The sequence below is a fragment of the Elgaria multicarinata genome, chromosome 2 (genome assembly GCF_023053635.1).
Source record: "Elgaria multicarinata webbii isolate HBS135686 ecotype San Diego chromosome 2, rElgMul1.1.pri, whole genome shotgun sequence".
NCBI lineage: Eukaryota > Metazoa > Chordata > Lepidosauria > Squamata > Anguidae > Elgaria > Elgaria multicarinata.
In genome coordinates, this window is record NC_086172.1 from 69,961,646 (window position 1) to 69,971,776 (window position 10,131).

The window sequence follows — 10,131 nt, forward strand, 5'->3', positions numbered from 1 at the left end:
CTGTTAAAATGGTGCTGGGTAGATTTCCTCTAGACTCAGACCCAATTCAGACATAATCAGAAGCTATCGTTTTGTGAAAGAGCCTGCATGAGCCTATGTGACATCTGAATTGCAGTTTATTTAAACTATAGGTAGTGAGAATAAACCAGGATCAAACCCTGATTTCATATCTGGCCTTGTTCTCAAACTATAGTTTTTAAAAGTGACTCCTCCTCTGGCATGCGAAAGAGGAGGGGAAGGGATGCTCATGCTTGAGGCTGATTGCAGACATGTTCTCGTAGCAAGAGAGCCAATGTGGTGTAGTGGTTGGATGAGTACTCATGAGATCCAGGTTCTAGTCTGCACTCAGCCATTAAGCTCAGTAGGTGACTTTGGGCCAGTCACCGACTCAGCATAAACTATGTCACAGGGTTATCATGAATCATAGAATAGTAGAGTTGGAAGGGGCCTATAAGGCCATCGAGTCCAGCCTCCTGCTCAATGCAGGAATTCACCCTAAAGCATCCCTGACAGTTGGCTGTCCAGCTGCCTCTAGTGTGGGAGAACCCATTACTTCCCTAGGTAACTGGTTCCATTGTTGTACTGCTCTAACAGTCAGGAAGATAAAATAGAGAGGGGAAGGACTATGGAAGCTGGCTTCGGTTCCTTGCAAGAGAAAAAAATTGGAACATAAATGTAATAATGAAATAAAGCCATGGTTTCTGAACTGGGCTGCAGAAAACCCACCTGGTGCTATTTTAAATAGCATGTTCCTACTCTACTCCCACACTCCAGAGATCAGGTAAATGAGAAAGCAGAGTAGGAAGGGAGAGCAGGGTACAGGTAGGGTCAGTGAGGAAGTTCCACCTGTTTCCACCACCATTTTATCACTTCCCCTCATATTTTGTCTGTTTTGTTTAGATTGTAGGCAATCTGGTTACTTTCTTTTGCATTCTAAGTGTTTCTTGCATTCAAACAAAAAGCCTACTGCCTGATTATAGAGATGAGATGCCTGTCATTCCTTCTCTTTCTCTCTCCTTTCTCCCACGACTTGGTTTGCACAGGGCCTTTCAGAAATGAAGTATTTCCTGATTGCTTTTTGTGGCATGAGACACCGTAGACAGATGCTGATTGCTGCAATCAAGTCTTGTACGTTTTGGATTCAGTAATTGTGCTTTAAGTTTCTGAACATGCTGCTGCATGTTAAGCCGCTCCCTCCCCCTTTTATTAGCAAGTAGGAGGATGCGTTTCTTGCATGGACTCTAATCTGTGGAATCTTTCTGCTCAAATTTTATAGCTGCAGCTTTCCTGAAAATTCTCTTGGTGATCTCCCATCCATCACAGAGGAATCTTTCAGTTCTGATGAAATTGCATTTTTAAAAAAAATCAGTTCTGTTGTTGTTACGGTTATTTTATTAGGCTGTATTTCAGTCATCCAATTCGGCTACAGTAACAAGCCTGGCTCCAAATGGCCAGTTCTCAAATTAAATTAGTGGAATGCTCAGACCCGTGTTTTCAGCCCACGCAAGTTTCAGTCCTTATAGAGCTCCATCACACCAGCGTTATAGCCCACTGTCAACGTGGGTTGTGTGCAAAGGACTCAGATGATGTCGTCCATGTCCTGCCCTGACCTCGTTTTCCCCCCACCCCCTTAGCCCTGTGTTTTGGCAGGAGGAAAGTCTGGTTCTTCCGGTAAATTGAAAGGACAACACACTACCCTCAACTTGTAATTTCATCCATCGTTTTCAATCCAATGGTCTGTGGACGTGTTTTCAAGAGGCGGTATTGATGATGAAAGGGAGGGGTGCCTTTTCTCCAGCGGGTGTTTTTAAATTCAAATTCAAATCCTTTACTCCTCCTGCTTCCTGGTTGCTGGGTTGAACGAAAGAACGGTCTATTATACTTTCGTTCATCAACCTTTGTTTCATGACTTGCTCTGTGGGGTGGTTTTTCCCACCAAGGTGTTAAGCTGGACTGGGCTGGCTGCGTAGCTTCACTCCCCTCCTCTTTCCCTCTCTCCTTTTCAATAAAAAGGGGTCTGCAAGTCACCCTCAATCCAAGGTTCTGAACATTTATACTTCAAATGTTTTTAATTTTTGTGAACCGCCCAGAGAGCTCCGGCTATTGGGCGGTATAGAAATGTAATAAATAAATAAATAAATAAATAAATAAATAAATAAATGTGGCTTACTCCCAAGTAAGTGCACACAGGATTGCAGCCGGGCTCCCCCTCCCACGAAGCAAGCCATGCCTTCCTTCCAGTTTGGAGAAGGCCACATTCAGAAGGCCATATTCAGCATGGGAAGGAACTGAAAAGAACATCTCTGTACTGGATTATATAGCTCATGCAGTTCCCACAAACTGCAAATGCAATTGTCCTGCCCTGCAGCCATAGGTATGACAACAAGACCAGAACAGAAAGTTCTGTATGCACAATTTATATTTGTTACAAACTGCTTGGCACTGCCTTAACTGTTGGGCATATAGGCCAGCCTCCCCAAACATGGCACCTTCCAGATGTTTTGGATTATATCTCCTATAATCCCTGATTGTTGGCCATTATGGGTGGGATTGATAGGAGTTTAAATCCAAAACACCTGGAGGGCACCACATTGGGGATGGCTGATATAGATGTTGCTCCAGTATAGGCACATACCTGCATGGTGGGGTAATAAACCAAAAGGAAGGAAATGCAGCCTGACAAGGCCTCAAAAGGATGTGGGAAGGGAGGAGCCCCCTTTTTACACCTACCATTAGACCAAATTTCTTTGCTGACCCTGACATGCTTTAGCAAAAGCTAGCAAAAGCTATGGAAGTTGGCCGGAAGTCCATCTGTCTGTTCTGCAGATATGTACAAGGCTGCATACTCACGCAAAGCAGACAAAACATCTGCATCAAAAGTGGAAATGGAAACTTATTCTCTGATGAGAGATTCAACTGGACAAGACATTTCCCCGCCCCCACTTCTTAATGCTCCTGGGCAGTGTCAGACTTGCCCTGTTCAGAAGACACCTTAAACCACAGCTTTAACCACAGTGAATAAAGCAAGCCTTATTCACTGTGGTTAAAGCCGTGGTTAAGGTGTCTTCTGAACAGGGTCAATGTAGCTAAAAGAGCATATTCCTGAGCTTCCTTTGAGCTTGCATATCCAGAACTCATCCTTGGACTCTACTTTGAATCACAGATCACAGGCTTGGCAAATAAGGAGTAATAGTGAAGGGAGTGTCTGAATTCATATTTTCCTTGCTACAGAGTAACCCCAGTGCAGGCCAGTTTGGATGTCACAATAAACCATGGCTTATCACATTGGGAATGAACCTCAGACACATATGCCTCTCCCCCCCAACACAGCCATGAAGAGATTAGAAAGTTTTGCTTCAATTTTTTAATTAATTACAATTTAGCATTATAATTAAACTCAAAACTGAACTATGATTTGTTGAAACAAGCCAGCTTCGAAACCCATCATTTAAAGTTAGCTTGTTTCAAACAAATCACAGTTAACTCATGGTTTATTATGACATCTGAACGAGCTCTCTGGGCTTCTCTAAACCAGTGATTTATAGCACGCTCATGACTGGTGGTTTGTGGGTTGATTTCATGATGTTTGTCAGCAAACCGGATAAACTGGAATAAATCCTTAATGGCGTGAAATCGGCAGTGTGTAAAGCTGTCATTGCGCTATTAACTTGCCAAGGAAGGACTTTCCATATCTGTGATCGATCGGTGGGAGAAGAGGGTAAAATGCCTCCCTGCAACAAAGGGAGGCAGATCTGATTCCCCACCTCACCAAGAGCACCAAGGGCTTACTGTGCTGAAGGTTACACTCATAGTATGATCTTATGTCTACTCAGAAGTAAGTGTGATTGTGTAAGTTTGCCTAGATTGCAGACTTACAGCACAATCTTACATCTACTTAGAAGTAAGTCCTGGCTTTCCTGGGGGCTGAGAGGAAACAGTACAGCACAAGCAAAGCAACAAAAAGAAGACGCACCCCCCCCCCTTTTGCACACATGCTAGGGAGGAAAGAGTCTCTCCCTCAACTCAAACCCTGTGTGTCTGCTGTAAAGGAGCCATCCTAACACCACAAAGAACTCGAAAGCAGAAAGCCACAGTAAGGATGGGTGGATGGGTTGCATAATATAGAGTCTCTCTCTCACGCACACACACTATTTAGAAATTAACCAGGTTCTGACAGATTGGGAATCATTTCTCTGTGTCCTTTAGACATGCCTTAAAGGAAATTACAGCCATTTCCTCCCCATCTAGAGTTAATTCTGTTCTGCTGATTGATTAAGCAAGTTTCCTCTTAATACACTATTAAGCAACAGGAAATGTGCTCTCCCTATAGTATATTAACCATTCCTTGACTTTTCTCTGCCTAGCTCTGTTGGAACTGTCAAGGTAAATATTGACTTATATTGAGAAAAACCTAGGTTTTACTATGTTATTAATATGCTGGCTACTATCTTCATTGTAGTTTTAGTGATTACAACTTTTGTGTATTTAAAAATGTTTGTGAACTACTTCATCTTAGCTTGTTATTCCCTTCGGCTGTTTGAGCAATAAAATGTATTATTTGTTGTTGTTGTTGCTAATTTATTACATTTCTATACCATTTCATAGCCAAAGCTCTTTGCATTGTCTAACTTGAAAGATGCTTCAAAGACCACTACCCATATACTTGAAGCCCCGAACACTTGGTAAAGGTTTACAAATCTATCGCTGAATGGGGTCTGTCCAAACCAGAGTGTCATGGCTTATTTGAGGGAGAAACAACCCTCAAATAACCCAACAACAGCCTATGGGTTATTTGAGGGTTGTTTGCCTGTCAAACAAGCCATGCAGCCCAGGTTTGGATGACATGACAAGCTGCGACTGAGCGGGAGATTATGCAAATCATGCCCAGCACACACCATGGCTTAAACAAGTGACCGTACCTTGTTTAGCCTATGCTGATTGTCTAAACTGGGCCTCTATGTCACCTCTGCTGCTTTCATTTTGCTGTATTTGGGAAAAGACGGAATAAGCCTAATCAGTTTCTAATCAACTACAGCCTATACGCTTCAACCCCACTTCCAGAATGACACTTTCCTCCCACTCTACCCACAACTGACCTCATAAACAAAACAATGTTTTAAATTTGTTAAATGATAATTAAGCTGCATTAAGTGACATTCACATGTACACCTTTGGATTTAAGATGATCACACTCAAAGGAGGACATTTCTGGAGGGTTAGCTTTTTTTCCACGCCTGCTTGGCAAGCTGCACCTTCCATAATTCCCTATGCTGCACAGGAGCCTCCTTTTTTCTGCTAAATTTGGTGGCTCAGAGTGATTCCAGATAAAGGGCTCCCAGCACTACCAATCAAAAGGCATTGTGCTGCTGTTCCATCTTTCCCTCCTGAATGGATCTTTTGCAGAAAGAGGAAAGACAGAAGAAGTGGAAGGAAAATGCAGGAGGGTTACAAATGGAATGTGACATCATCTAGACCCGACCCCATAAAATTCTGTGAATGAGACAGGGTGATTGCACACTAAAATCCATGTCTGGAAACACTCTCAGAGACCGAAGGGATGCATTCCTGCTTATGAAATGCTTTCTATCCCATAGACACAAGCCATGCAGCATATTTAATCTGGAGTGATGTATTGTTTTCCTCAAAAAGACAGTAGCTTCTGGCACTGAAATGTTATTGTTTTGTTTTAGGATGAACCTCAGTGGATAAAACAGTGTGGGTTGATTTTTCCCCCAAGAACAGATCAGAAAAGCGCAAGCCCTTTGCTGTAATATGTGCTCTACTATGAACAAGGGTGCCAGAGAGAAAGCAACATTGTGTTATCAGAAAAACAAATCCACCCCACCCTTCCCTTACATTTGACCTTCTATGCACAATGCCAGTAGAGCCTTAAGCTGTACTCTGTCTGGTCAAAGACACCCAAAACTGCCACGTCGTCAAAGTCCACATTGATTCTGTGATGAGTCCTTGTTCTTACTAAGGCAGTACCACTTCAAATGCAGGTAGGGGACTTGTATGATGCACTATACAAAAATAAATACATTCCTCCTTAGAGGAAATTATGTATCGGGGAAAGGGATCTAGCCTAGTCTTCTCTCAATCATGCTGATTTTTGCATGGAGATTATTTTATTTTGGTGTGGAGCAGCAATCACATCAGCCTATTCCCAAATTACGTCAGCTACAATATGTATTGATTAACAGTGTATGGCATATACATCTTGTTGTTCAGGATGTATATTTAGTTGGTCAAAATTGTATTATAATATACTTGTCCAGACTCTCCCAAAACATGCATTTTCTTCCATCTCCTTTTTCGGTTAGCTGCTTGTGACTTGTTTCCATGATGTATGGCTCTGCTTTGTACAGATTTCTACATTCTTGTAGCTAGGGATGGATAAGAATTTTGTCTTTGCTTGCAAAACATGTAAGCATTCCCGTTTCAAGCTCTGAATGTGAGCACAAGTATGTGCCTGCCGAAAATATTCACAAATTGTCAAACATCTGGTCACGGCCCTCTCATTCCCAATTCCCAGTGCGATTTGCACAAATTTCCTAATTTGTACAAATTTCTTCAGTAGCTGGAATCAGCCTCACTTTAGTCTATGGAGAAAAATTGTACAAATTTGATGAGATTTGCCACTACACAGAATTCAGTTTCTGAAAACTACACAGCACACTAATTGGCTGCCACTCTTCCTTTTGCTTGCGCAGCACCATGTAACCCAACCCATCATCATGATATTTACTTAAGAGTAAATCCCAGTCCTTTCTGGGGCTTACTCCTAAGTAAGCATATGTTTAGAGCAATCCTATGCATGTCTACCTGAAAATAAGTCTTTCTCTGTTAAATGGAGTTTACTCTCATGTAACTGTGCACAGAATTGCAACCCCAGAATCGAAGTCAACTACATGATTACATATATATGATGCGATTCAAACTAACAGTGCAATCTTAGTCATGTTTACTAAGAAGAATGTGCCATTGAGTTAAGCAAGACTCAGTCCAAGGTAAGGGGACATAGGACTGCAGCCTTAATGAGAGATTTAATTTCCATTGAAACCAACAGTCATGACTAACTTTACACATTAATTTCAATAAGACTTAAGTGCAACTATATTAGATTAATTCCAACCCATAGAGCCTTTCAGACGACACACTAAGCCATGGTGGTTAAGCTAAACATTATGGCTTAGCATATCGTGTGAAACATGACTTAGTGTGTCATGTGAACCATTCCTAACCATGGTGGCTACATAACCATGGTTTAAACAAGCTCACTAACCGTTTGCTGCCAAAGGGTTAGTGACCTTCCCATGGTTTAGCATGTCGTCTGAACAGGCCCATAGTGTTTTTCTGAACTAATGAAAAAAAAAGTCCAATGCAAAGATGGCACTGTATTCTATACTTCTGAATATTTGTATTGTATTTTATCTTTTTAACTGTTTGTATGGCATTCTAATCTTTTGTCTTGTAATCTGCCCAGTGATCATTGGTTATTGGGTAGATTAAAAATATAATGGATGGATGGATAGATAGATAGATAGATGCAATGCTGAGTGTGGTGTTCAATCTATCCATCCCATCCCTCCACTGCATATTCTAGAATCTTTATTGTGTGAAGAAGCCTGACTCTTTCATTTAAAAGATCAATGCTTATTTTCTGTATTAATAAAAAAAAAATGCTAGATATTTTCAGGGAGGCCTTGGAGACTTAAATATGTGTTTGGCTTTTGTTTTGTGTGCATTTTTTTTCTTAAGTTCTGGATGCTGAAATCCTCAGTTTTCACTATCTGCTTATGTTTATGCATTATAGGCAATATCCCATGTTTGTAATGGAAGTTCAGATTCCTAAAGTCCCTCCATATGACTCAATGAGAGTTGTATTTTCTGTACTCACTGCGTTTAGTAGTCTTCCTTCCTTTAAACTGTAACGAATTTAGATTCTTTGAATTGAATTCTTCGAGATGGAACGAAACAGGCAGAAGCTACAAATTGTCCAGTGTTCAGGCTCGATTAGCTCATTTGTTTACTGTGGCCAACATTTTTCTGTAAGACTTTCAAGACAGAGGGGAGAAAGGGAAGGGCTCAGGATATGACATCATGCGCTCTGTGTGTGTGTATGTCTGTGTGTGTTGTCTCTGCATGTGTGTGTTTAAAGGAAATTGGCTATGATATCTAAATGCCTCTGTTTGAGATCAGGGAGTGGATCATATCACAAATGTTCACTCCCTGGTTTCCATCTGGCATTTTAAAAAAACCCAACAACACCAGAAGAAAGGTAAATTAACATTAGTTTTAGCCAATAATGTAGAATGAATTTAAAATGTCAGTGCTATTGAAAAGTGCATGTGATGATTGCCCAGAAGGTTCTCTCTTTGTTGCTGAAACCCTTTGGCTTTATGTTGACTTCCCCTTTCCCAGAAAGCCTGGTAATAATGAACATAGCAGAGAAAATATCTAATCATGTTTTGTTGTAAACAAGCTAAGAATACAATGCAGAGATGCAGTTTGGTCTGCTAAACTAAAGACAAGGGCTTTTGTTGTTGTTGTTTTTACACGCACACACAGCTATTGTAAGAAGTCTGGGATGCAATCCTGGGGAGCTATTTTACCAAGGGGCTGTCTATGCATGAGGAAAGCCCCAGAAGCCACTGTGGAGTCATCCTGGGGCTTTCCCCCAAAGCTCTGAAGTAAAAAAAGTCAGGGACTTACCATCACTCCAGAGTTGTGGTGGAAGCATGGCTGGGTGGATGGCGAGCCCTGATTGATTGCCATCCACCTGGGTGGGGGTGGGAGATGGATGCCAGAATGCTCTTGTGCTTCCTTCAGTGTGGACAGACGTGAAGTTCTCCGTTCCCTTAGCAGGAAAAGCCCCATGAGGTAAGGGGGGAACCAGGGAGAGCCAGGCAGCGCAGTGGACTGGACTGGGTAACACGGGGGCAGCATGCAACGGCTCCTTCTCCTCTGATGGATTTAAACCCCACACTTGCTTCTTGGCATGGGGGCACATAGATCACACTGTCATTCTTAAAAGTCAAGCACCTTCCCTAGGCTCCCTAGTAGTTAAATCTCTGAGCATGGGATTTACATTCATGTACATTACATGAAGGCTGCAACCCTATACACACTTACCTGGAAGTACATCCCATTGAACTCATGAGCAGACATGTATAGGATTATGCTGTATGGCAGCCATGCAGCACACAGCCTGCCATTGACACACTCCCGCTTTGCCCTTAATCTTTTCAAGGAGGATCAAGTTCAGTGAAGTTATGTGAGAATATCTCTTCTCAGCCTTTTAGACAGGAAGTCATCATTCTTTTTCCCATGGAGGACAGAGGCATTCCAGAAAGTAGATGGCTTTAGACACTGGTAACATTAACACAGTTCAGACGTAGGTATATATAATTCTGTTTAAATAAGAATCTATATTCTTGTTCCTTTCCTACTTTTAATTTTTCCTTCTATCAAAATAGTCACAGGCTTAAAATCCATTAAAAAGAAAATGCATCACTGAAGTAACTCTGCATGTGAACAACTGGAAAACCAAAGGAAGGGGATGAGGAATCTACAGGTGAGAGAAACTGAGCTTGTGGCTAAGAGGATAGAACCCTTACTGGGACAGACACTAAGCACGAGTTCAACCATTTACGAGGCTTTGAGCACAAGAAGAAAGATGTGGTCTTACCTCCCCTCCACCAAACGCCAGTCTTAAAGTAACATATGATGCCGGCACGTCTGCATGCACAACTGCCAAGTTCATGTAATTGTTCTTCCTAAAACTAGGTGGGATGGAATTGTGAAAAATGGGTGGCCAAGCATTCAGAATTTTGCATGGAGTTACCATATTTTACATTGCTTTGGGTGTGTAGTAAACAGGATGCACCTGAACCAGTCCTCTATCATATGAAGCCTGTTGCCACCCAGTAATCATCTAAATGGGGCCTAAACTTCAAGACCAACTCTGGGGAATGTCTTATGTGGGAAGAGGCTGCTCTACACATTTGAGAGACGCATGTAGGAGTATGGCATTTACAGGACGCTTTACCAACTGTTTGAACTATCTGGGGTCTTACCACTCACACCTTTCTCTCTTCAGGATTCTTCAAATCACCTCCAGTTAGACCT

At 41.9% G+C, this 10,131-nt stretch overlaps 1 protein-coding gene across 1 annotated transcript in view; it reads right to left on the reverse strand.

Moving 5' to 3' along the window:
- Positions 1-8,017, reverse strand: part of RALB (RAS like proto-oncogene B) — a 29,729-nt gene extending 21,712 nt beyond the window's left edge. The window contains exon 1 of the mRNA XM_063116691.1: positions 7,901-8,017. The gene's annotated coding sequence lies outside the window, so the exon portion shown is untranslated. The remainder of the gene's footprint in view (positions 1-7,900) is intronic.
- Positions 8,018-10,131: the final 2,114 nt, after the last annotated feature.